At 30.9% G+C, this 27375-nt stretch overlaps 1 long non-coding RNA gene across 1 annotated transcript in view; it reads right to left on the bottom strand.

Annotated features, from left to right (window-relative positions):
• Positions 1-26021, bottom strand: part of LOC139511591 (uncharacterized) — a 29049-nt gene extending 3028 nt beyond the window's left edge. Inside the window, exon 1 of the long non-coding RNA XR_011662052.1 lies at positions 24747-26021. This is a non-coding gene — a long non-coding RNA (uncharacterized lncRNA). The remainder of the gene's footprint in view (positions 1-24746) is intronic.
• Between the last annotated feature and the right edge of the window lie 1354 nt (positions 26022-27375).

Genomic DNA, 27375 nt, shown 5'->3' with positions numbered 1-27375 from the left:
AGTCTTTATCGGTAGGTTTCATTCGAGAGAAAAAGAACGGGATTATGATAACAATAATCAGGAAATATTCATCGTCACCTGTAAAATAGATATTCCATAACGGTCAACCCTACTCGTGATTGAGAATTGTTTTCGAAAGGTTCCCTTCTTGGAACGCTTCCTTCCATGTGTGCAGCAATCCTCTATCAAGGAAATCCTTCAGCAATGCAATATCTGGAATATCTTATCAACTTGGAGATATTAATTCAATATGCAGGTGCTACTGAAATGTTGCTACATATAAATGGAGACTTTCTAATTGGGAAGCTTAAATTATCTTTTTTGTCGTAAAGCTTTGTTCTCAACAGACCCTCTTCGACAGTTTCTAGACATAAGTCAAAATATGAGGCAGATTTGACTGTATCTATTGATTAGATAGTTGAGTTCAATATAGTCACCCCATTTTAGACACATCGTATTAACAGAAGAACATGAAGTTAGAGGAATATGCTATTTCTTTATTTTTTGCAGTATTAGTTTCCACTGACCATACCTCAAGTTAGGGGACTATTTTGATATGAACAAAAGAACATGTTGGTCACAAGTCAATACGACACAGAAATTTAAAAACAACCCAACTTTGCGATGGGTTTAAATATTGATTTTCTATTTATTATTTTAAACTGATTTTTTTGCACAACTATTTATACAGACGACCTTCATTCATTTTATTACTTACCTACAGAAATTAATTAGTATTCACACGCTTTAAATTACTTTGACATTTAGTATGACAGACCTTAATTTTTTTTAATGAGTGGAAATAATCGTTATGGACATTTGTAGGTAAACTAGCTGACCAGACAGTATAGAAACGCTATACACAGTTTATTGATTTGAAAATCATCTGTAAACTATGTTGTACATTTTTTTTCTTTTTTATCATTTTTTGTATGACAAAGATGCAAAAAAGAAATACTTTTTTATTTTGTTGTGCTATTAAATCAATATGTAAGTTTTTGGGGAGTAGATTTTGGCTGGGCAGAGGGGTGAAGGGAATATATGTTTAACCTCGACAAATTCTGCATAATGAGTATGTGCCTGTCCCCATCTAGGAGGCTGTAGTTCAGTGGTTGTCGGTGGTTGCTATCTGTCATACTTGTTATTCATTTATTGTTTTGTCATAATTAAGACCGTGTTTTAGACAAAAGCACAAAACACTTTCTATAAAAATTCGAATCTATCTACAAAGGTTACCCATCGTTTAACACCAAACCTATAATTATGCCATACACGTCGTCAGAAGAACAAAACGAAAAACAGGATGTTTTTGAGATCTACAATGTATAAAGATGAAAGAAAAGTTTTCCGGAAACAATACCGGAATATATTATATGAACACTCCGCTATTCTTTTCAATAGATTATTTCATATGCAAAGAAGCAATACCATTAATCAATCTTCAATACGTCAAAATAATCAGGCAAATTCCAAGCTCGGTCCCATTTAAGAGTATTGAAAGATCACGAATTATTCAGATTGATTGATTATATCTGATGTCTAAAGAAATGAATCGCCAAAGAAGAAAAAATCCCACAAAACATTTGGTCAATCAACGTGTCTTCACATCATGTTGATAGAATAATCATACATAAAAGGTATAACAAATAACAGGCTTTATATAACAAGTGGTAGATTTATAATTACTGGTATACAAGGTTATATGTTAAAGAAAGAAAATGTTAGCGCGAAGACACATCAAGGTTTCTATAAACCAAATGACAAAACTACTTACACTACTTACACAACCCTGAAGAGGTTTCTGGTTTGAGGCAATTTTTCATGCACAAGTGGCTATTTTTTTTATTCCTTTTGTATTATACCAGTCACATTATTTTTAAACTCGATCAGCGGCTAACAAAAGATTGAGAAAAATGATACAGGAATGGCACATAATCATATAAAATCTGTATTAAAGAAATGACTAGTTGAAAACCATTCAAATGGGGGAAACAAACGGTCTAATCTATATAAAAAACAAGAAACGGGAAAGACTTATGAATCACATCAACAAACCACAACTAGGTACCAACCTTTACCCTTATCTGAAACAATAGTGTAACATCACAACAAAGAAAGACACACTTTAAAATATCAGTTGAAATGGCTTAACTCAATCAAAAGACATATTAACACAAGTGAACATACACTGAATGAATACATTTGACCTATGATACAATGTTAAAACAAAATCAATAAAATAAGGTGTGAATAATTAAAGTAACTGTGTAATACCGCTATGAAATGTTAAACAATTTCTGAAAAACAGTAATAACCTTTAACAAAAATCCACCATTTACAATAATACACACAGGTAAATGAAAATAATTTTGTTGTTAGGTATATTTTTTCAAAGGAGAAAGGAAATATTTTTACAAAATAAATAATTTTGATGTTCATAGTACGAAGAAGTGAAAATTTATAGTTATACACAAACACTTATCAAATCTGGTAGTTAGACCCGATATAACCCTGAATAAGTAAACATTAACTTACAAAAAAGCATTATAAATAGTATCAACAGGTCAAATTAAAAAAAAGTACGATTTGAGAGTACTGGCAGTTACTGACAGCTAGTTGAAAGCCAAAAACAATAAATAATAAAAAAAATCAACTAAAACGCATCCTTAGGATTTAGTATTTTAACGTCATGGACAGTCAAATGAGACATGACTTGTGCAATGGCTAAATTACGCACATTCATAATATTTAGATCTTTTATTTATGTATCCTTATTATAAATGTCATAAGCAATTTTGATACTGTAAACTATTTTGTTTTAGCACACTTGTCGGATATTTCAAAATTAAAATATTCATAGTACTGGAAAGCAATGCTCTCTAAATACACTACATGCTTTTCAATAAGGAGAGACTCCTTGGGCATGCTCTTAAGCTGATTGATTATAACATCAACTCGGTAAAAAATAATAATGTTAATACTCCTCCCATGAACGTACATCTACGAAATACATATACTTATGAGAAAACAGTTCTGACAGAAAAAGTACAACACTTAAGTATAAGCTTAAATTATATCAGCAAACCCGTTTATTATCTTTTCTTGTAAAAATAGCACGTGGCTTTCTATAAGAATACCCTGATTTGTATCTTGATACTTCAAAGTAAAAGTAATACAGTTTTAGAATACATGCAAATCATTTCAGCATGTAAAAATCATAATCATGGTAATGTTTTAACAAGCACTTCTCAAACGAAAGAACTGTTTAAAGTTTTTTGTTTATTAAACTTAGATATGTGAAACTGACTTTCCGTTACATGCATTTATAACCACTTTGATTAAGACGTTGAACGGTAGGATTGCGTTTTATAAAATATTAATTTTAATGCGAACTACAATAACTTGTGTTATCTTTGATATATTTTACGTATTTCTTCTGGTTCAATTGGAATACATGCTTTAACATGAAAGAACACAAAGTTACATTTACTCTGATATTTTAAAATCAAATGAATGGTTACTTGAAATGTTGCATGTTGTTATTGACTCAATATGCCGTGAAAGCAGACTTTGAACATTGATGTTTACTAGGACATTCTCGCAATATCATTTTATGTTATGACACACCCTATAAATCTGTAGTGTTATGACAATACAAAATTGAATGGAATGGAATTGAATGGAATTGTTATTAACAGATACAAGAAACATTCATGATTTGGACACTTATGGTTTAAACAATAGTCAGAAGCCATCATTAATAAGTTTTAAAACTATTAGTTATTATTTCATTTTACAAATAGTTTGATATTATAATGAACAAACGAAGTTAAAACAGAACACAGACAGACGTTCAGATTAAAAAAAAGAAAAGTCAATATCAATGTTTTAAATGTGAATTATGAAATTGAAAAAAAATAAACTAAAATTGGTCATCTCCAACGTTTAACAGAGCGCTCAAATTAAACTTTGTCTGCTGCGACATGAAATGACATACTACAGAGCTTTACCCAAAATTAAAAGCATACAGTTTTGATACAATCATTTTAACATTTTGTAGCACTTCTTCACTATAAAAATATGGCGAACGGTACTTTAGAGGAAAACTACAAATAGTAAGTATACACCCTTTCCTAGAAGTGCATGTATAATTCTTCTCCAGTATAATGAACGCCATACTAATTTCCGAATTGTACACAAGAAACTAAAATTAAAAATAATACAAGACTAACAAAGGCCAGAGGCTCCTGACTTGGGACAGGCGCAAAAATGCGGCGGGGTTAAACATGTTTATGAGATCTCAACCCTCCCCCTATACATCTAGCCAATGTAGAAAAGTAAATGCATAACAATACGCACATTTAAAATTCAATTCAAGAGAAGTCCGAGTCTGATGTCAGAAGATGTAACCAAAGAAAATAAACAAAATGACATTAATACATAAATAACAACAGACTACTAGCAGTTAACTGACATGCCAGTTCCAGACTTCAATTAAACTGATTGAAAGATTATGATTTCATCATATGAATATCAGGCACAATCCTTCCCGTTAGGGGTTTAGTATCATACCATCATTACTTATATGAAAAGAACATAACCCGTGTCATGCCAACAACTGGGTTTTTAATAATAAATGTGTTTAGTTCCGATGCAAAGACCCTATAAGTGAATCAACATTAACGCCAAAATAAGCAATCTTTAGTGACCTGACAACAGTATCGTAACTATATCCCTTCTTGATAAGTCTATTTAAAGGTTTTGTTAGTTTCTGAGGTGAATACTGACATTTTTGTGCTTTATAAAGAATATTTCCATAAAAAATTGGATGTGAAATACCTGAACGTATAAAAAGTCTGCATGTTGAGCTATATTTACGAATGATGTCCTTATACCGATGATAAAATTTAGTAAATGTTTTGACTAGTTTGTGATATCGAAAACCCTGGTGTAATAATTTTTCAGTAATACATAAATTTCTCTCGTTAAAATCTAAAACATTGTTACATACACGAGCGAATCGTACAAGTTGAGATATATAAACACCGTAAGATGGTGACAAGGGAACGTCACCATCTAAAAATGGATAATTAACGATAGGAAATGAAAAATCATCTCTTTTATCATAAATTTTAGTATTAAGCTTTCCGTTAGTGATATAGATATCAAGATCGAGGAAAGGGCAGTGGTCATTGTTAGTATTAGCTTTATTTAAAGTAAGTTCAACAGGATACATTTCTTTAGTATACATACTGAAGTCGTCATGATGGAGAGCCAAAATGTCATCCAAATATCTAAAAGTATTATTAAATTTGTTTATGAGATGTTGTTTCGATGAGTCTTTGCTGATTTTTTACTCATAGCAATACAAAAACAGGTCCGCAATAAGCGGTGCACAGTTAGTCCCCATTGGAATTCCAATAACCTGACGATATACGGAATCTCCAAAGCGAACAAAAATGTTATCTAGTAAAAATTCAAGGGCATATATAGTATCAAAGCATGTCCAATTGACATAGTTTTTTGTTTATTGCTACTAAAAAATGACCTAAAAGAGTTTGAACATAAATATTCACATTCTGACTTTTTGAATGCCCATTTAATTAGGTGGGTGAATTTTTTCTTAATGAGAATGTGAGGCAATGTGGTATACAGGGTAGAAAAATCAAAACTTTGAACAGATTCAAAATCACCAATATAAGCATGCAATTTATCAAGTACTTCCAACGAGTTCTTGACACTCCAAAAGTAATTATTTCCACTATTTTCGAAGGCCTTATTTGAACAATTTATTATCAGGTTTTTGATTGTACCAAGTGTACTGGTAAGAAGAATAGACAATTTAGTAGTGGAGCAATGGCTTGAAGACGAAATAAATCTATATTTGTAAGGTGTTTTGTGTAGCTTCGGAAGCCAATACATAGTAGGGACTTTCATTGTATTCGGTTCTGCTTGTAAAGCGGTAGCTAAAAGTTTATGTTTGTTACAGATGTCGATTTCTGAAAATAGAGTCAGTTCGAATGTTGGTGAATTGGTAATTTCTTTTTTCAGAATCTCAATGTAAAATTTACGTCAAACAATAATAATATTATTAGCAGCTTTATCGGCCGGGACAAAAACAAATTCCTTGGCTAGTTCTTTTAGTTTATGTTTGATACGAGAAATAGGTTTATTGTGGTTATTGTTAATAATAAAATGTTCTTTAACATGTTTAATACGTATATCAACTATGTTCATTACTGAATTAAAGAAAGAGTCCAAAGGTGTTTTGTCAGCTTTTTCCCGTTTTATCCATTTCAAACAGTAAGTACGGAGTGAGTCGTGGATGACATTACAACACTCATTCCAATTAATAACTGACGGGGACGATATTTAGGTCCTTTACTGAGGAATGATTTTAACTCTCGGTCTTGAACGATGTTAAAAACGAATAGATTACCTAATTCACGCTTTTAAAAAAATGAATAAGGGAACTGACGATCATCGAGACGCAATGATTGAACACAAAATGAATTGTTTAAAATTGTGAAAAGTGTGAATCTGTTCTGCATATTGAAAAAACAAATAAGCAAGATGACACACAGTCACAATATTTATCTCTCAATATATACTAATCACCTAACCACGTTACATGTTTGATCATGAATACACCTTTCTCCGTGTGTTGAACCGGAAATGTCGAAATGTAAACATTGTCTGTGTTAAGAACAAAAGTGAAAAGTTGATTTATCATATATGCAAAATGTATTATTGATGATACTATAAGATTAAACTTCATTTGGTTACGTATCTCAAATATTGCAGATTAATTCCTTTAAATCCTTTATAACTGAATATATGAAGGTATTGACTAACTAGAATAATCACTGTTTTACACCCACTCGCCGAACTAACTAACTATCTGTAAAAACAGAAATATTCACAATCCCCCCTGTATTTTTCTTTTATTTTCCTACTAGTAATTTAGTTTATTATTATTGCTCAACTTTTCATTCCATACCTTTTTAGTCATGTCTTTTTGAATCTTATGTTTTTTTTCTTTTGTGACACAGTTCTGAAGCAAATGAACCAAAGTTCCTGTTGTCCCTTTTCAGACCTATTGCTTTATTATGCTCTTACATGTTGTGTGTTCTTAGACTTTTTGTATTCAAAATTTTAAGGATATTTATTCCAGTAACACGTGTACATCGTACGAAATTATGATATGCATTGTTGTAACTTTTATTAAAATGACATTGAATACATATCAATTTGTCGTATCTGGTATATTCAATGAAGCAGATCTTAAAGTAATAAGTATTTAACAAACACCAATCAAGTTATAAGATACTTCAAAACCCCCAAATTCCCTATGCAGTAAACTCATTAAAGACTAGTAAAAAAAGAAAGGTGTGGGAAATGTATTAACAAGTATTATTCTATGTAGCTTAATGTAGAAACTCATATGAAATGGAAATATTGCATTACCTTCATATAAAACGGAAACATATCAATAAAATGAACTCTGTCTTCTACAAAACGTTCGATATCATTTTAATTCAAATTTCAATTCCCCTTTAGTACTAGTGTTATTATGGTGGGGTTTTTTTTCAGAAGCTCAGTTTTGGAGAAGTCGAGATAAGATCATTCCGTAGAACAGCCATACATAATTGATAAAGTTATTAAAGGTTATTAAACGAAGGAATAACTCCGGCTCAGGTAAACAGTTTTCACTGGGACATTTTTTAGCAGCATATTACTGATAAGATAATAAAAGATATGAACTTTACAAGTTAATGCAAAAATATGATAACTTCAACTTATAAATACATCAAGTTTAACTATATTGATATGAACAAATTGAAAAGAAGATATATGAGCACTAGAATATAAATAAAGGCAACAGTAGTATACCGCTGTTGAAACTCATAAATCCATGGACAAAAAACAAAATCGGGGTAACAAACTAAAACTGAGGGAAACGCATAAATATAAGTGGAGAACAACGACACAACACTACAATGTAACACACACAGAAACGGACCAAGCATCAGACAAAATTCCACGAGAATAACAAATATAACATCTATATAAGACACACAAATATAAACACAAATGTTCTATCTTTATTTTTACAATTTTATCAATTTTCTATTAATTATTTTGAAATAATAGTGTATGCCCTGCACCAATCTTTATTTAGAAGCACTTCATTCCTGATGTGTCTTACCTACATAAATTAATTAAACTAGCCTTTAATCTCGTTGCCATTTAGTATGAATGACCTTGATATTTTTCATGAAAATAGAAATAATTCTGATTGGCAACTGTAGGTGGAATAATCTGACCAGCCAACAGTAGTAATATAACACTGTAAACAATTTATTGAATCTACAATAATCTGTAATGTATATACCATTTACTTTTTTTCTTATCCAAGATGCCAAAATCTCTGTCATATTTTCGTTTTTTTATATAATTATTAGCTCACCTGGCCTAAAAGGCCATGTGAGCTTTTCTCATCACTTGGCGTCCGTCGTCGTCGTCGTCGTCGTCATCGTCGTCGTCGTCTGTCGTCGTTAACAATTTTTCAAACATCTTCTCCTCTGAAACTACTGAATGGATTTGAATGAAACTTAACATGATTGTTCCTTAGTATATCCTGCACAAAATGTGCGCTTCGATTTTTGATCCGTCAAAAAACATGGCCGCCGTTACTTAAAATAGAACATAGGGGTCAAATGCAGTTTTTGGCTTATATCTCAAAAACGAAAGCATTTAGAGCAAATCTGACATGGGGTAAAAATGTTCATTAGGTCAAGATCTATCAGCCCTGAAATTTTCAGATGAATCAAACATCCAATTGTTGGGTTGCTGCCACTTAATTGGTAATTTTAAGGAAATTTTGCAGTTTTTGGTCATTATCTTGAATATTATTATAGATAAAGATAAACTGTAAACAGCAAAAAAGATCAGCAAAGTAAGATCTACAAATAAGTTAATATGACCAAAATTGTCAATTGACCCCTTAAGGGGTTATTGTCCTTTAATGACAATTTTTCACAATTTGTTCATCATATTTGCTAACTTTAAAAAATCTTCTACTCTGAAACTACTGAATGGATTTGGTTAAAACTTAGCATGGTTGTTCCTTAGATTATCCTGCACAAGGTGTGTGCTTTGATTTTTGATCCGTCAAAAAACATGGCCGCCGTTACTTAAAACAGAACATAGGGGTCAAATGCAGTTTTTGGCTTATATCTCAAAAACGAAAGCATTAAGAGCAAATCTGACATGGAGTAAAAATGTTCATTAGGTCAATATCTATCAGCCCTGAAATTTTCAGATGAATCAAACATCCAATTGTTGGGTTGCTGCCACTTAATTGGTAATTTTAAGGAAATTTTGCAGTTTTTGGTCATTATCTTGAATATTATTATAGATAAAGATAAACTGTAAACAGCAAATATGATCAGCAAAGTAAGATCTACAAATAAGTCAATTTGACCAAAATTGTCAATTGACCTCTTTAGGAGTTATTGCCCTTTAAAGACTTTTTTCACAATTTGTTCATCATGTTGACTTACTTTAAAAAATCTTCTCTTATGAAACTGCTGTATCAATTTCAGCCAAACTTAGGCTAAATGAGTTTCAGAGTTTCAGAGTATCTAGTATAAATTTTATATTTCATTTCCTTGTATGTCAAGAAACATAGCTCCTATGGCTAAAATAGAACATAGGAGAAAATGATTTTTTTTTGCTTTTGAAGAAAATAGGACGATTCAAAGAACATTTAAATAAATTGAAAAGCCAAAATAATCATTGATGAGAGATTAAACCAAAAAAATTCAGGTGAGCGATTCAGGCTCTTGAGAGCCTCTTGTTTTCTCTTAATTCTGATCGTATTTTTTAATTGATTCACATTTGACACGTCGAGACTATATGTAATGAGTTAACTCATCGTAGAAGGCCGAACAATGGCATATTCTACTTACTTTAGTCTCAATTGAATCTTATTGGATAGTTGTCTCATTGGCAATCATATCACATCGCCTTATTCTTAGATTAAACTCAACAGACCAAATTCAAGTCTGGTCCTATTTAAGATTATTGCAAGATCACGGATTTTTCAGGTTGAAGGATCAAATCCGATGTCTTATCAAATGAATCACCAAACTTTTGATTTATCAATGTTTCTCTAAACTGAATGAAAAAACCGCATACACTCCTTACACAATTCTTAAAGAGGTTTCTGGCTTGAGGCAATTTTAAATGAACAAGTGGCGATGTTTCTTTTTTTGTTTTTGTTTTTTATCTTGGTCATTCTCCACTTGACCTTGTAAGCCGCTTAGAAAAGATGAAAACATCGCATAACCGTAAAAGCTTTAGAAACGGTATAATAAGTTATGAAATCGCAAGTTCAAACAAAACTATAACAATGTAGCCTGGTAGCGAGCGTAGAAGTGAATAATACCACTCTACACTCTAACATTGAGGGTCGAAATCACAGATTTCACACAGCACCATAATAAACTGGATTTTATATTTGCCGCAAAACAAATCCAGAAAATTAAACAGTAAACACTAGTTCTTTTAAATAATAATAGACAAAATGTGAATATTCATATTGAATATAAATGTCGAAATGTAAACATTGTCTGTGTTAAGAACAAAAGTGAAAAGTTGATTTATCATATATGCAAAATGTATTATTGATGATACTATAAGATTAAACTTCATTTGGTTACGTATCTCAAATATTGCATATAAATATTTAGTGCATTTTCAGCCGTTTTTCCCCCTATTTTCTACACAGCGTGAACAAAATTTTAAAACTTTTCAATATATATATATACTGCATAAGCATGTTATATTTTGATACTGAAAACTATCCTTTTTCGAGCACACTTGTTTATATTCTTTTTCAATTGGAAATTTCTGAATAAAAAAATCATTATGTAATCGAAAAATATGGAAATGTCTGCTGTATGTTTAAAAGTGAAAGAAAGATGCAAGTACAAAGTTGGTAAGTCTAAGAATTTAATCAATGTATCAGAAAAAAGGTCCTTAAAGAAATTATACAACATTTCAGTATAAGACTAAATTACGTCAGCTAATAGAAAAATCATGTGACTCTTATTAATAGGAAGGTTATGATGCTTGTCTTGATACTTCAAAGTAAATAGAGAACAGCTTTAAGAATCAAAAGAAATTGAGATTTATAACTATTAATATTTTAGAAACAAAAAGATATTTGAAAGTCTTCTTCCAATTTCATTCTGATTGAAAAACAATATCCTTGAAATAAAGAGTTCCATAATTCTGCTGAAGTAGCGTCTGGAAACAAATTATCTGTTGTGTGTAGGTTCGATGTTAGATTAATAAGAATTTCTGCAATTGTTCAGTATTTTATAGTAAAAGTTGTGCTTTTCTATGAGACATGAACTTATGTATTTACGTTTTGTTTATCTAATTTATCAACAGTAAATAACAAGATAAAATATACTACATCAAAAACATCGATATAACGCTATGTTAATAATGCGTTCGTATAACCAACTAAAAATCATCTCAATAATACTGTACACGTATACGTGCAATTCATTTCAACCTGTTGAACTCGTAATGATGGTTATGCTTTAATAAACAATAAGAATTACTCAAACGAATAAACCTTTAAGATTTTTGTTGATCAAACTTGAATATTTGAAGCTGACTTCCTGTGACATGCAACTATAACCACTTTGATTAAGACGCTGAACAGTAGAATTGCATTTCATAAAAACTCATTTATAATATGAATTAGAATAACTTTGTGGTATCTTTTTATTTTTTACGTACTACTTCTGGTTTAAGTGGAATATCTGCTTTAACATGCAAAGAACACCACGTTGCATTTACTCTGATATTGTTAAATCAAACAAATCGTTAGTCGCGATGTGATGGTGCATTGCATCAATATAAACAGGTAATGCCTTTATTCATAAACAGCTCTATACGGTTAGTGAGTACTTTGAACATTGATATTTTTGTTGTTGAAAATTCTCAGGTCAGCAATTGGTATTGGAAGTTACAAGAATCACTCATAAAAAAGCCTTTAGTTGTTTAACAATTGTCAGAAATCTTCATGATCAAATTTATTACTTAATTTAATATGGTACTATTTTGATCAAAAAAGGTTTTGTCATTTCCAAGTAGGTGAATAAACATAAATAATAGACAAAAACAATTTTGTAACAAGTAAAATCACAAAATAACTGAACTCCGAGGAAAATTCAAAAAGAAAAGTCCCTAATCAATTGGCAAAAGCAAAAGCAGATACACACTAAACGAATAGATAACAACTGTTATATTCCTGACTTGGTACAGGCTACAGTAGTATACACACTTTCTAGAGTGGATGTATAGATCTTCTTTCTTGACCATACTTCTAAACAGAATGACGTACTATTTGGTCAGTGGCATAACCTAAATGAATTGGAACTTTTGTGAGCACATTTCAAATATATCACTCTCCTGCTTTTCGATACTTTTTAATTTTTCAATATCTTGAAAGAACTTAAACATTTTATCATGCATTCCCGCTAGCTCTTATGTCCTTCTTAAGTTTTGGGACAATTTGCGCAAAATCACCAAATCTAACAAACATCAGTATTTATTAATTCATAGATACAAATGCAGTAGAAAGGTGATAAAATAACGTCTTAAATTAGATTTCAGTCTTCAAAAGTTATACTCTATTTCAACACCTAGCACTTTTGTTTTACATCTGCATCAAATTTTAACATAGAAGCGAAAGAACACTAAGGAATATTCAAAATTCAGCATCAAACTGACAAAGTGATGTCAAAAAAACGAAATACGACAAACAACTGTACACAAAAATATAACATAGACAACTAAAGACAATACCGAGCAACACGAACTCCACAATACAACTTTGGTATCTCCGATACGTCGGTAGGGTGAATTAACAAGATTCATAACTTGAAACAGTGAGTATAATGTGGCGAAATAAATTTCCTCTGCGTGTATGTCATCCAACCTATACTTATCTTAATGATATATCAATATAAGAAAAAAAACATAAACAAAACTACGTTAAAACAACACGATGAACCACTTATATTAAAAGCAAGCTAAATATACTTTATCTATGTACTGTTACATTCTATTATCGTCCATTTTGCTCTGGAAAAAGTTAGCAACATCATAAATACCGTTAGAAAACACATTGTGGATTAAAGCTGATGTACAAAAATGTATATTTGTACAGATTGCATATTTTTATACCTGCATTAAGATTTCTCTATATTCTATTAAGTTATTATTTATGATACTAATGATGAGTATAATTAAAGAAATTCTGTAATTTGTGAATAAAATTTCAGACACTGGAAAGAGCAAAGGATAAATCAGTTATGTGTGTTTGTTAACAGTATAATTGTAAAAATATCTAGATCGTATCTGTATTTTTTTGTTACGTTTCTCAACCCTTTATTTCAAGGATGGTTTCTGATTGACGAGTTTTCAACCTACTCTTGATATACTGGAACGGATCATAACAAACAAAAGTTTTCCGATTACCTTATAATATGTTAAGCATTATATGACCTTGAAATTTTGAACAAACTTTATTTTCTATGCAAATATACGCGAGAAATATGTCTCCGTGTGGAAGAATAACGAATACTATTATCAGTGGTGTAACGTAATTAACCTTCTAGTGTAAATACGCATTAAACAGTCTGCATGTTTAAAGTTATCATATTTGGATGCATTTTAAATGCATGTTTTGGCGTACAGAATTGCGGATATTTTTTTTTTTAATTTTTACGGCACAAGAATCATATTTAATAAGCAGCATAATGGCACAGAACTTGAAATTGTGATAAATGACTACTGACATTACGCGATTATTTTTCCTGTTCTAGAATTAAAAAGAGAGATGGCAGATACCAAAGGGATCATCAAACTAATTAATCGAAACCGAACTGATAATTCCATTGCAGAACAGATTGTGGAATATTATTCTGTCATTAAACATGAAATTGTTTAAGGTAATAAAGGCATCCCCGCGAAAGGCTCAAGTCAGACAGAAAAGGAGAAAATATAAGTTTACGGTTATACTCATGTAAACTAGTCAAATTCGAATTTTGTATCAGATTAACATTGTTCCTCAGGACTAGTTTATTGTTTTTTTTTTATTAAATCAATGTTAGTTATCTGTTGTTAAATTCTTGTACAAGTCAAGTGATGGTGTCTAAAACTTGTCTCTCGCTTGTATGCTAGTACCATGTCATTAAAACGTTTGTTCAAACAAAACAAAATCCCCAAAATCCGAAAAATTTGTCACAAAATGGTGAAAATTCTTGATATATTTGCAATTACTGCAAATATTATACATTGTAACTCTTATCTTTCAGGAGTTAAAGGGTTTAAAAATCGTGGAAACTAAAAAGCCTCGTCCTGCTATCACAGAAACGAAAACTAATCATACAGGTTTTATTCATGGAGATTTCACATCTTCCCTAAGTATTCAAGTTAATTTAGGTCATATATATCTTTTATTTACAAATTGAATATATATACCAATCGATGATTTACTGATAAAATACACAATGTATATCTAATATTTTCGAATTCAATATATATATATCTTTTATTTACGAAATTATTAGTTCTTTTATCATTTGAGTTGAGTTATGAACCGCTGACCGAAGCACATTTTGTATGGTCGATTCATATTGGAAATTTGTGCACGTTCAACGCTTTACAACACCGCTTTAGAATTACAAAAAAATACATACAGTTATTTTGATTTCATTGTGATGCCATTAACATGATAAATCTGTTGTTTTTCTGTGTATTTGTTAAACATGGTCACGGGAGGGACGTGCAGACACAGATGTTAAACAATGTTACATTGTTGGAGGAGGGATAAGATATCATATAAGATAATAGATTGCCAATGTCAGAAAAATATTAACTTTTTTATCTGAGTTTTAGAAAATTGGGGAGGGTAAGATATTTTTTTCTGACATTGACCTTGTATTATTTTAATACTAGAACTAAAAATTGTTAAAATTATAATTATGAACATGTTAAAAACACAAATTTAAACTGTTTCCTTCCTTAAACAAATCCTCGATTGTGAAGAAGAGAACAATAACATGAAAGTGAGATTGTACGAAATATGCATGTGCAGTTATATTTAGCAGATAAAGTTCTAGATGCAGTTAACAATTCGTTTGAATCAAAACCATGGAGTCGTATGATCTTGTAAATAATGATATCATTCAATTAAAATATAAGTAAAGTTTAAGATGAATACTGTGAATACATTCATTTTCATGGATATCAATTTTCGTGGATTTCAGAAAACTTGCCATTTCGTAGATATTTGATTTCGTGGTTTTGTCAATCTCTGTAAAGCCTATCTATTCTATGAGGATCTCCATCCACCACGGAAACCGCCTCTAAACTGGCTATAACCGTTACCAACTGAAAGGCGATTTGAAATCTTACTACATTCTCCAATGTCTTTGACTGTTTTAGAGACATCTCCACCAAATAACCATTTATTGAAAGGTTGTGTTTTATTAAACAGGTGACTATATTCACCTTTTACATCAGGTTTCATGCGTTCTCTCCTAGCTAAGCATATTTCTTTATTTGCATGACCAAATAAAGCAAGAGAGTCCATACAGTCATCAAGAATACCTTCCAACTCAGGTTTGTTTTGAGTATCTTCTTTACCTAGAATTATGTCTAGTCTATTAACTACTTTGGACAGATAAGTTGCCCTTCTGACTACAGTAGTATGACATTGTCTCATTCTATTGTCATTAGTTCTAGTTCTGGGCCATAACAGGTCCCATACTAACTGATCAGTTTGGACTGGTACAAGTCCTTGATTCACAGGCCGAATACTCTTTTCATCTTTCATAAGTTCTCTGTATTTCTCTTCTGTGATATTGTTTGCTAGATGTTCATCTAGTTTAACACCACATCTCTCACCAGATCTAAATCTTTTATTCATACTAGAAAACCTAGACTCTTCGCTATTTGAGAGAGTTTTCTGTTTTTTACAAGGTGGTTCATTACCGGTATCTTGACCGTCATCAGGTTCATGGACCTCGTCCATATTTTCATCTACATCACCTACATTATCATACTCATCCTCATATTCATCATTATACAAAACATCTATACGTTTGTTCATATCTTCCAACCTTTTTTGTTCATTTCTCATGTCAGTAAGCATATTAATAATCACATTATTATTGCTATCTGATGTACTAGCCGACACCTCGTGTCCCTTGTTTACTAGAGTCTTTCCTTTAGCGTCCTTGTTATTAACCTTTGGACCGCTACCTGTACTACTTTTACTGACAATAGGTTTTGAGCATTTTCTTTTAGCGGGACCTTTAGCGGGACCTTTAGCGGGACCTTTACCCTTCCTTTCATATGCTATTTCATCTTCGTCCAACCTTTATAAGTCATCTTCAAAAGAAGATTTAGGAGTTTTATCTCCTTTGTCCTTGTGCAGCATGGCGTCCGCCATCTTTGTCAAGTAATAAAATAATCTCGTTTCACAAACGAAATAATTATAAGATTTTTACTTGCGTAAAAAATCTTTTTATAAAGACACATACTTTTATTCAATATAAATAAAATATATGTACAAGTCAATCACATTGACTTAATATATCTTTAATGAAATCTAGTTAGAGGTTGCGCATCGAGACAAACCACGTCCGCTCGATAGCAAAGTTAGCAACACATTGAGGTTGCAGTTGCGCAGTACTATCTCATCTAATACCGGAAGTGTTATGACGTAATAAAATTGGTATCCAACGAATAATAATGAATCCACAGTATTACAATCAGAACGACCAGTACGTTGATTTAAAACTAGACCTACATAATGCCGCTTATATAAAATTTAGTCCTGGTATCTTTGAGTTTATTTCACCCGCTGGCCAAATGCATAATTTGTGAAGGTTATAAAGTTTTGATAAATTTTCATACCGATTGAAAATAAATATCCTTGAAGTACGATCTCTTATACGAACTGAAGTAGTGTCTGGAAACATATGTTCTAAAAAAACAAAATTGTTGAGATCGGGGTTTTCATTGTCTGCAATTATTTTTTTAGTATTTTATTGTGAAAGATGTGCATTTCTATGATACACTTAACCTTCAGAAAATTGCAAATATTGTGTTATCTTTTCCAGGTTATAAACAGATTAGAACTTACAACTTCGTATTACATGCTGAAATTAACTATATCAGAAACAAAAATTACTAATTCGGTAGAATATTTTGCAAATGATGCTTTCTTATAACAAGCGTCAAATAACACTTTGCACGTATACATTAAATCAGTTCAACCTGCTAACATCGTATTCCTTTAATGAGCATAAATCACAACTCAAAAGAATAAACATTTCAGGGATTTTATTTATTAAACTTAAAAAATTGAAGCTTACTTCCTGTTACATGCATATATAAGCACTTTGATTAAGACGTTGAACGGTAGGATTGCATTTGATAAAATACTCATTTTTAATGCAAACTAAAATTACATTGCGGTATCTTTGATTTTTACATACTGCATCTGCTTTAAGTGGAATATCTGCTTTAACATGCAAAGAACACCACGTTACATTTACTATGATATTAGTAAATTGAATTAATGGTTAGTTACTAGACGACATGAAATGAATCAATATAATCTTTAATAAACAGCTCTATGCTTTCAGTGCAGGCTTTGAACATTGATATATTACAGTGCCTATCCAATAACCTTTGCAGTAGTGAATTACCTATTGCCTGACCAGTTTAAAAAATTGTCAATACAATTTGTCCATTTAAACTGTACAATAGGTATTGTGAGAGCTATTATCAACAGGTGGTCATTTAACTACCTGTAGATTTACCTGGTTTGTTTTTGACAGAGCTAATTTAAATGAATGATAGCTAGCTTGCTTTCCTCATGTCCAATGTCCTGAATGGACTATTCTATTTTGGTATGGGACATTTTACATTTAATTCACTATTTGTTTTTTCTTATAAAGATATTTATTGTAAATTTATTTATTTTGCTTACAATCACAAATGAATCATTGCTGGTAAATCCCACTTTCATAATAAAGCACTGAAATTTCTATTCACTAAGCCATTTGTACTTTTTTTTTGATATATTGAAAATAAACTTTTAACAGTAATTCCAATTGAAGTAGATCCTGAATATTAAATGAAACTTAGCATCACTACTATTCCATTTCAGGAATCGTAATATAACATGAAAATATATCCCATTAGAAAACACCAAGCCACACATAATTCATCTTGTAGAATTATTCACAATTAGATGGGCTATCCAAAAAAATCCATTTCACAAACATTTAATTCCATATCAGGAATCAGAAACTTAAAATACATCCCACATTAAAAACACCATGAAGCAAACATATATATATATCCACTTTTTTTATAAACTAAATTCACTGATTCAAATTTCCATCTTGACTGTTTAGAGACACAAAAAGAAATGGCTTAAAATGTCCCATATCTAAATAGAATAGTCTATTCAGGACATTGGTCATGATACATGAGGAAAGCAAGCTAGCTATCGGTCATTTAAATTTTACCTTTTAGGAATAGTGAAGATTTTTTACTGGGTAGTAAAATGACCACCTGTTGATGAGCTCTCACAATACCTATTGCACAATTTAAATGGACAAATTGTGTTGACAATTTTTTATACTGGTCAGGCAATAGGTATTTAAATACCACAAATGTGATTGATTACTGACAGTAACTTATTATTAACAGCAATATGAAAAACACAACATGAAAACAAAACACAAACACGATGTTTTTGTACATTTTGAAACATATTATATTTGGATTTCCGTGCGCTGAAATAAACTTTGCCTGCAGCGACAGTTCATAATCATCTCTTTATTTGCAGCGACAGTTCATAATCATCTCTTAATAAAAATAAAAGAAACGAAACGACGTACTAATCCTGTTAGTCACAATTTATATAATGGTGTCATATTTGATGCAGAAACCAAGTATGATCCGGCGATTATCATAACATCCCGGACCACTTCACCACTATAGGGAAAACGGTAGTATTACATTTTCCCAGCATTAGGTTGGCCTTTAGTGTACCCAAGACAGGTGAAGGAAGTCAACTTAGGAGCGCTGTGATTAGATGTAAGGGTACAATATATTTTTTTTATTTTCTATGAATAACTGCAGTGTATAAATTTACGATATAAATTTTAAAACCTATTCAAATATTATCTAGAGAATTATTCGTAAAGGCTTCCAAAATTTCATAAATTTGGTGCAAAATGACGATGGGCATGGATAACATAAACAAGCTCCGTTGGAAATTGGTCATGATACTATTTGGCTTCAATTTTTAAAATACAGTAATAAAGTACTAACACCACACATAACTGTTTTATCCAGGTTTTTATTATAAAAACTGGTAAATTTAGAAAATGTTAGTATTGTCGCCTATGGCAGAATAAATAGTACCGTTTTCCCTATACTCAAGATAGCAAGAAAAATCAAAATCAATTAGACTGCAGTCATATTATACTATTTTAAAGCATTTGATAAGAACATTTGATTTTTATCACAAAGAATAGAAATTTTTATCTGAGAACACTACTGTGTTGAGAAAAGTGCTGAGTCATCAAAATAAGTCAAATTGATGGGTACTGATATAAAACTTTATTCTAGGGTGTCAATATTAACTATATTGTATAAACTGCACCATACTATTGTTCTTTTGTATTTGTTTTCACCTTTCGCAATGATTAATTCAATTGGAAAATCCAGAATTCAAGTCGCGACAAATATTTTTAACTGAAACATTTGCCTTTTTTTGCTGTGTAATTCCCTAAATGTATCAATTCTGGTATTTCTCTTGACAAAATCTATTAAAATTGGATATTGTCTGGTTAAGTTTGTACTGTTTATATAGTAGGGCAGTATTTGATCATACTAGAAGCATTTTCACAGTTAGAATTGTTCATTTGAGAAAAAAAAAGAGGCCCACTTGAGGCTAAATTGAGATAGAATTTATACTCTCCTGTGTAAAGAATTGCTCACATTGTTGGCAATTCATGCAGCAAATATTTCAATAGTGCTTCATTTTGTAGTTTCTATCTTTTATTATATCAGGCATATATAATTTGTCATTTTGTACTGTTTGAAAGGACTTTTGTTGGAATTTAATACTCTCAAGGGACATAATTCAGCTTTTTCATAGATTAATACAGGCAACAAAGGCAACTTTACAGCTGAGTATTTTGCAGATTTAATGTTTTAAGTGTCTAATATCCTTGTTTTTATCATCTCAATACAGAATGATGGATTTTATAATCAGCTCTGAAATTTTAAACCACAATATTGTATATACTAAAGCATGGAATGGAGATTAGTATGACAAATCTTGAATTTGTGCTTATGTTGTAAATTTTGGATAAAATGTATACAAATTGAATGGAACTGTCATTTTTATCTGTTTAAATGGAAATGTTTATATGTTTATTATTCTTTTTAAATAAGATAAGATATAGTTGGATACAGGTTGTTTGTTAAGCCTTATCTGAAAGAAGTAGAGAAAGAGATATATCAGCATGTAGGGGTGGGGACATAAAATTATCAATGTTTCTTTAAGTAATGGGATATACAAGTATTAATTATAGTCAAGGCTTCCACAATAACCCAGTATTGCATTGATGGTGTCATAAGAATTCTTTATAGCTTTGTGTCACAGTATAGGGAAAACGGTAGTATTACATTTTCCCAGCATTAGGTTGGCCTTTTGTGTACCCAAGACAGGTGAAGGAAGTCAACTTAGGAGCGCTGTGATTAGATGTAAGGGTACAATATATTTTTTTATTTATCTATGAATAACTGCAGTGTATAAATTTACAATATAAATTTTAAAACCTATTCAAATATTTTCTAGAGAATTATTCGAAAAGGCTTCCAAAATTTCATAAATTTGGTGCAAAATGACGGTGGGCATGGATAACATAAACAAGCTCCGTTGGAAATTGGTCATGATACTATTTGGCTTCAATTTTTAGAATACAGTAATAAAGTACTAACACCACACATAACTGTTTTATCCAGGTTTTTATTATAAAAACTGGTAAATTTAGAAAATGTTAGTATTGTCGCCTGTGGCAGAATAAATAGTACCGTTTTCCCTATACAAATATGACTATAGTGCCTTAATGGTATACTACAAATATTATACTACTGTGAGTGTATAATATTTCTACAGTACTACTGAACAGAATGATATACTAATATTGAACCGCACATTGCTCATCTCTCATACTCTTTGAAGTTTTTCCATATGTTGACATTTTTTTTTAGAACATAATGTATATTGAATTGAATATCAATATCGGAAAAAAATGTATAAATATCCTTTATACTTTCGGACAAAAAGCGAATTAGATATTATGTAAAAAGAAATTCATGGACTGAACGTAAACATTGCAAACCAAAGGCATTTTCTCAAAAACATATTTATCGGATTTTCTTTAAAATTGAAATGACTGTTATTGCCGCTATTATTTAGGTTTTATTTATATGAAATTTGTTAATGTTAACCGAATAAATGTTCGCTGTAAAATTCATTTAAGTGTGTTTTTTATGATAGTATCTAAAATCAAGAAAAAGGAAATTTCGGCTCGCGGCATTTACAATTTCTTTTTTCTTCTCTGTGATCATTTTATCTGATTTAACTTGATGGTCCCAGAATAGTTAAAGAAAAATAAACAGTCACAAAATCAAACCAGAAACCAATACTTATCTTAATGATATCAATATTAGCAAAAACATAAACATATCAATGTAATTACAACACGATATAAACAGTAGTAAATGAAGGCTAAAATACATTTATCTACTGATAATAAAAACATGCCGTCTTATTTTCTATAATCGTCCACTATCCCGTAGAATTAGTTTTATTTTGCAACATCATAAATACTTTTACAAGAAAAAACTGATATAAGATACCAGGCTTCTAAATTAAGACATCAAATGCGCGTATCGTCTACAACAGACTCATCAGTGACACCCGAATCAAATACATTTCAAAAGCTAAATAAAGTTCCAAGTTGTAGACCAAAGAGGACCCACAATTCTGAAAAGTTTTGAACAGCGGTAGACTACTGTTGCCTTTATTTGCCATGTAAATAAAGAAAACACGATGCAGTGTAAAGAAAATGTTAAATCTTTCACAAATTCAGATTGTATAATTGTATACCTGCATAAAGATTTCTCGTTTAATACATATGTTTTTAAGTTATAATTGTCAATACAGGTATCAATGATAAATATTATTAAAAAATGCTACACCCTGCCAATAAACGTTCGGACAGCGGAAAGATCAAAAGAGCAATTCAAATCAGCATGTCTTGATAACTGCATAATCATAAACAATATCTATATCTTATCTAGGTTACTTTTCAGGATGTATTACTCTTATTGTAACCTCCTCCTGACTGAATGGACAGGACCATTACTAACAGATATTTTCTCATTATCTTGAAATAGTTATGTTTTATGTAATAAAGCTTTAAATTTTGAACAAAATCTGTTGTTTATGCAAATATGCCCGAGAAATGAGGATTGTACAACTATTATGTAATATGTAGCTATGTTAGGTTCTAAAAATAAATACGCATTAAACAGTCTGTATGTTTCCCGTTAGCATGTTAGGGTGCATTTTAAAATCTATTTAAGCAGTTGGAATAAGGGTGGTTTAATTCTTAAATGGTTTAGTGTACCATAATTATATAAAGTAAACAGTATAACGACACTTAACTCGGAATCGTGATTAATGACGAGTCAAATTACGCGTGATTTTTTTAATTTCTGTTCTTAGATAAAACCAAAAAAACATGCTTAAGATATCCAACTTTCAAATCTAAAAAGAACAGACAATTTCATGGTAGACTAGATTGTAGAAAAGGAATTTCTGTCATTAAAAATAAAATGTTAAATGATACAAAGGCATTACTTCTACAAGGGGTCAGTTTGACAGAACAGGAGAAAATATAAGTTTACAGTTGTGCTCGAGTAAAACATGTATTCTTCATACAATATTAGGTAAATATCGTTTAATGATTAGAAACCTGTAAAACTTTCGTGTTTGAAAAGTTGATATTTTCTTACATTGACTTCATACTGTTTGTATGCTGGACATAAAAAAATAGTATTAATCATACCTATGCACATATTTAAACAAAATACAACTTAATTTCCTACCTTAAACTAACCCCTAATTTTTAGCGGGGGGGGGGGGGGGGGGGGGGGGGGTGTTACCAAAAATACTCTTCATACATAGTATACTTGTCTGATTAGTTAGTGAGTAGACCTGTTCTAGGGGAAAAGTTAAAAAATCTGTAACAGATAATTGTATGATAGATTTTTATGACAGTTCAGATGAAAATAAGACAGGATGCAGCTGATCATACCTGTTTTGATTTTTCAAATCATGATGTCATGTGAACTATCAACTAGACATTTGAATCTTATATTAAACAGGTTTTACAATTTAGGTGATTATCGGATAAATCAGTAACCTTTACTGTAACTATAGAAGGCCAGTATTTTTTAATTTGTTGGTTTTACGGATCCGCCGACCCTATTTTGCCGATTTCCAGAATAAAAATAAAATTGACTTTTCATGCTTTTTTATTCCCGCCGACCCTAACAAATGCATTATCCCTGAAAAATAATTCAAATATTCTTTTTTTATGAAATGAAATGCATTAATCATTAACACAATTGATAACACTTTCTTTTGTGAAAAAATAAAACTTCCAGTTTACGTTTCTAAAAATACCTTGAAATGTCGTTTGCGCAAATAATTTTGCGGAACGAAACTTGTGTTAAAAACCATTTACACAATAAGTTCGTTTCCCTTATTTGTCATCAGTCTGTAAGATGCATCATCTCATAGAAATAGACTTGTCCAAATGTGGACAGGGTGAAGGCATCAAGTTAAAGTACCGAATTATACAAAATATTTGGAATTTTCTTGTTTCATAGATAATAAAAAAAATGATCGTCCATTTGGATAAAAAAAACGGGAATGCCAGACAACAGATTTACCCGATAATCTCGTTTTTCCAGTGGACGAGTCTATCAGGTTTTTGGCACGTGTGTTGAAACTTATTTTCGTACGACGTTTTTACAATTTTTTTCTTTATCAGTTTTCGTGCTTGAAGATCATTATTCACCAAGTTTTCTGGAATTGATTAAGAGCTACGCGAATCTGTTTTTCTTGTTTCTGAAATGATGATTTAATTTCGTCTTTGTCCGTGCACCCCCCTTTTTTTACTGTAAATTATTAGACAATGTCATGCCATGTTTATAACAGCTGAGCAATAGTATTTTATCGAACTAAAAGTTAAGAAATGATGATAAAATAGCATAACAAACATATTGTTAGAAAGGTGAAATATATATTGATTTTGCATATTTTTCTGTCTTCAAAGACGATTTTTTTTTCTCTTTTTTTTCCCCGACCGACCGACCCGACTTTTTCATGGGGAAAATCCGTAAACCAACAAATTAAAAAACCGTGGCCTAACAGTGGTAACGAACATTTAAACTTAAATCTTCAAGGTCATGCTTTGATCTTGACCTTCAAAATATACAGGGGTATTAAGATAGATCTAAATAAAAAGATGATTTCTTACCTACTTCATCGATGTCCTTTGACATATTTAATGAAACTATCAGTAAAATTCCACTGAGCAAAATAAAAATACTCCCAATGAGCATAATTCCGCGAGCAAGTCTTTTCCTAGCAGCTTCATCATGAAAAATTTTCAAATCGTCTAAAATAGACTTTCTGTGTTTTCTTAGCGATGGCTTAGATGCATCAATAACCTCATATTGAGTAGAAATAACTTCAATGTTTTCATCTATCTCTCCATCCGGTGAAACATGAATTGCAAGAAATTTAACATAGTTTGGCGATTCTTGCATTTCTACAAATTAAAACTGACCCGATCCGTTATATGTTTTATTTCTGCATCATAATGTTATCCTTTTGTATAGTATGGCTCCAATGCGAACAGGAAATATTGTTTATCCGATTAAATTCGAACTATTTGTCAGCATCCGATTCATTGTTTAAAAATCTCTAATTTTTCTAGTGACACGAAAATTCCTTCCTGTCAGAATTTACAATCCGAATGACACAATATAACAACTAAATGGACTATTTTTTGAATATATCATGCAAAACATATAGTCTCATTCATCTTGCTTAACATGAAGTTTCTGGTGATTAAGAGTGGAAACATTTATGTTTGCAAAAATAAGTATATTTAGATGTTATCAACGATATAATTGATTTTGTATTTATTGCGGAATGAATATTTCATGATTATAAGATTATAGGTCCGTTCATCTGAAGAGATCTGATTCATATGTACATGGAACTGCTTTTGTATATATATTCAACGAGAATGCAACTTTATAATCCATTTAAATTTGTAAAATTACCTGAAATGCAAATTACTTTTTTGACATTTTAATGCATGTTTTCTCCTCATTTCCTTGTATCTAACGTGCATTAAAATTCTAAAACTGATACAAAAGCTTTTCTTTCGATGTAAAATCCGACATTTCATTACTGACAAAATTTATTTCCATCATTTTTTACACAATCTTATCATTAATATCACATTAATCAAAAGCCAATACCTTATTCCCAGAATAACCTATAGGAAGGCAGAGTTGTTTTCAAACAATGCACTGCTGAGAAATGCCATTAGAATTGTCTGAGGCTGAAAGATACTATTCTCAATCTATCACTAAGTTCTTTCTTGCTTCATTGACGAACTTTGCGAAGCATCAAATTCTTCCGTTATTCTTTCATCGTGTTCTATCTAGTAGAGTAAGTCGGTATTATTTCTTGAAATTTCTATACAATTCTACTTGTTGAAATGTTTCAGAAATATAACATGGATTCTCACTTGATGTCACGCTTCATTGATTATTTTTCATTGAAAAAGAACTGTATTATATCAACCATTCACTAATACGGAGATTTTTAATTATAAAAATAATGCTTCATGCTTTCAGATTGTAACGGCTCACAATAAAGAGAACTTTTTTTTAGATTCATAGAATAATGAATGCGGTATAGACTCTTTTTACCTAAAGTCATGCCTTTGATGTAAAATCATTAACTTGTACGGATGTAGTTTTAAAGCCTTATTGATAAAGCCGCTGTGTCATTTAACATGCATGGTTTGATTAAATACCACATTTGAGTTTTAAGAGCATGTCACAAATGAAATACAATTAAATCATGACGATTTTATATACCCAACTTTATTAATGATAAAAATGTGTTCAGAATTATATCTTTTTACTGAATTGGAAACAGTATTTATAATTTAAAACCAATTTTTAGTAAACGTGAACTGGAATATGCAAAATGGTACGAAATAATTGGAATCTGATTACCAATCCAACATCTCTCTCTATCTCTCTACATTTGCAAACATTACATTTTCGTCATTTGCTTACATAGGTTCCTTATATATTTCAGATATACAAACTAGTTATTACTATCATCCTTACATAAAACTGAAAAAAACATTCATTGCTTAAACTATATCCGATTACTGTATCGAGTTTCAGATAAAACTTCAAACACAAAATAATCGACTTAGGGATTTGCTTTCATTATGCACGACCAAACTGAATATCTATAGCCAAGGATGTATAAGAACTGAAACATCTAAAGCGCTATATGACAGAAGAAAAACTTAAAATATTTAATTCAAATTCGTATATCCAGAAATCGGACGTATGAAATATATAACGTGTTGTTTCCATTAAAAAAAATGGTCAAACCATCTTAGGTCATCTTTGCCTGACAGAGTTAAAACCTTAGTTTCTTTATAATAGTAAATATAAAATAAAGTCAATAACACTGAATATACCCCTGATTTTATGGAACAAAACGTTCTGTAAATTTGTGTGAAAAGACCTGAATCGGTTCTGAGCTTCAAAAGAATAGTGATCCAAAATGTTGATTTTACATCAATTTAAGTCCCATAACTTTGGATAAAAACTCCAAAAAAGCTACCATTTCACTGATAACTATGTTATATTGTTAAAAAAAAATTATAAGAGGGACGAAAGATACCAGAGGTATAGTCAAACTCATAAATCGAAAATAAACTGACACCGCCATGGCTAAAAATGAAAAATACAAACAGACAAACAATAGTACATATGACACAACATAGAAAATAAAGAATAAGCAACACGAACCCCATCAAAAACTAGGGGTGATCTCAGGTG

This window comes from Mytilus edulis, chromosome 2 (assembly GCF_963676685.1).
Source record: "Mytilus edulis chromosome 2, xbMytEdul2.2, whole genome shotgun sequence".
Classification (NCBI taxonomy): Eukaryota; Metazoa; Mollusca; class Bivalvia; order Mytilida; family Mytilidae; genus Mytilus; species Mytilus edulis.
The sequence above is the reverse complement of the archived record's forward strand: the minus strand, read 5'-3'. Positions and strand labels throughout refer to the sequence as shown.